Genomic DNA, 2,739 nt, shown 5'->3' on the forward strand with positions numbered 1-2,739 from the left:
TTTCCTGGGCTCTAATCTTTTCTTGGTCGAGTAACTAACGTAATCAAGGCCAAGATTACTTCGCTTTTTTGCACTATCCTGGGCCCACTGCTCAACATTGCATGCACGCTTGCATTCTTTTTGCTATTGGGTGACGTGCGTGCCCAGCACCCTTCTCGGCCTCACCAGCTGTTACCATTGCCTCACCACCACTACCATCACTACCTTCACTCAGTTCACCACCAATAACACTACCACCATTATCACTTTCATCCTTGGCACTATCACGAGGGACATGAACCATGTTGCCACTGATATCAAGGATAGCAGGATTATCAACAACGGTATTGCTATCACTGGCCTGCTGGCCCGGCAACACTAACATCGTGATCACGGCCTTCTCCTGACATTCTTGGCACTGTTTAGCGCTCTAAAAGCTTGTAATAATGGCACAAGATAAGAAAAAGTATGGAGGGTTTGCCGGAAGGACCGCAGGCAAAACACAACAAAACACACTAAGATGACGGACCGATGCCGCACGCTGATTGGCTTTTGCAGAGGGTGGACGAGTGAACTTTCTGATGTGCATCACTCTCTTGGGTTTTCTCGGGAAGTTTGGGTGGATGGTTGGAAATAATACTTTACTTTGAATGACTTTTAACCTTATTTTCAGTGTTGCAATGTTCACTCAACCACTCTCAGCTGATAGAAAAGGGGTTAAAATAGGCGTATCCCATATAAAACCCATTTTGGCGGCTTGGCACCAGTACACATTCTAATGCGCGGAGGGATTCTCACAAGTGAATTCCTCGGCAATTGCTATGATATAAATGAAGTCTATAGAAATCTTAATAGAATTTTTGCTCTATCTTATACATGAAAGTAAAATAAATGTAATAGTTTGTGTTATTAAGATTATTTTTATTACATATGTGGTTATGTTTTAGTGATGTGTGTGTGTGTGTGTGTGCTCACAGGGTGGTGTAATGCGTCAGTGTGGCAGCAGTACGTCAGTGTTAAGGTGCAGGCATTGCTTGATCCCTCTCGCTTTTAGCTACCGCTGCCAGCTACATCTCGTGGCAAATAGGGAAGCAACTTGCATAAGTCTTCCCCTGCCAGTACACAGCCTCTTCACCATCAAGACTCCTGCTGTGCCTCCTCGTGGCAACATACGGTAACTGGGTGCCTCGTGGGCCCAGGCAAGACCAGCAAGGGATCTCGAAGTAGTAGTGGGTCCCAGAGGGACGGCGCATAGGCCCACTGGCATGTGGATACGTCCTGGCGCCTACCAACCACCGCCCCGCTGCCTTGAGGATTAATCTTGGCAGCTAAGGCTACGGGAGTAAACCCCAAAAAGAAAAACCTGTGGGGGAGCCCCACATCAGGCAGACACGCTTACAGAGCTCCAACAAGACCCCATCGACGGTGTAGGCGGAAGAGGTAACCACCATGGGAACCCAACGACTTCGCCGGCGGATGACGGCAATGCACGATGGACAGGCTATTCAGGCGAAACCCAACAAACTGGGCTATCGGCAGTCCATTGCAAATATCTTTCTCCTCAGTCGTTGCAACACTTGCAGCACTGGTTCAGGAAAAGGGAGAGCCAAGATGTGTAGTTGCAGCCTGCGCTCCTGCCTCACCACATAAATCAACTCAAACACAGCCATCATCCAGCTCATCATACCTCTCTTTATCATCAAAACCCCTATACCCCCAAAAGTCCCATGGCGACAAACGAGTGGCGACGGGGACAGGCAGAGATGACTGCCGAGAGTCTCTAGTCACAACTCTGCACATGGGCGGCAAAGTTAAGATGGTCGTTTATGCACTGGGATCTAGGCAGCAGTGCAATCCGGTACTGTCTGTGAGACTGAGCGGCGCTTTCGAGGAGCCACTCTGCTCACCCGGGGGGAGGGGGCTAAAAAAGGTACCCCTAAAAATAGCCTGCCTAAAAACCCAACCTGACTGGGCAACCGCGCCCAATAAAATCATCCTTATGCGGTCGAAAACACAATCAAAATCACAGATCCAAACAAAAACAAACTATACAAACTCTTATGATCGCTGCATGGAATGTCAGGACCCTTCTGGATGCTGGCACAAATGAGCGTCCTGAAAGAAGAACCACCCTTGTGGCCAAAGAGCTGGCTAGGTATAACATCGACATAGTAGCCATTAGTGAGTCCCGGCTCTCAGACGAGGGGCAAATCACAGAATGGGGGTCTGGCTATACCTTCTTCTGGAAGGGTAAGCCTGCTGCGGAGAGAAACCGTATTTATGAAGTTGGCTTTGCCATCCACCAATGCATCCTACACGGGCTAACTGAAATACCTATTGGGAACAACAAGCGTCTTATGACGCTCCGAGTCCCACTGAATCACTTGCGTCATGCCTTTTTCATCAGTGCATACGCCCCAACATTGAATGCAGAGGATGACATCAAGGAGGCCTTTTATGGCGACCTTGACAGAGTGCTAACCTCTATCCCCAGAGAAGATACGGTTGTGCTCCTATGTGACTTCAATACCAGAGTTGGTAGAGATGCTAACATTTGGCAAGGAACCATAGGGAGAAATGGACTAGGCAAGTGTAATCCCAACGTCCTACTCCACCTCAGCAAGAGTGCTGCACACAACCTCACTATCACCAATACCTTGTTTAGGCAGGCTGACAAGTTCAAGGGTTCGTGGCAACACCCACGATCCAAACACTGGCATCTCATTGACTACATCATTCTCAGAGAAAGCGATAGCCGAG

This window comes from Homarus americanus, unplaced genomic scaffold (assembly GCF_018991925.1).
Source record: "Homarus americanus isolate GMGI-L3 unplaced genomic scaffold, GMGI_Hamer_2.0 scaffold37032, whole genome shotgun sequence".
Taxonomy (NCBI): domain Eukaryota; kingdom Metazoa; phylum Arthropoda; class Malacostraca; order Decapoda; family Nephropidae; genus Homarus; species Homarus americanus.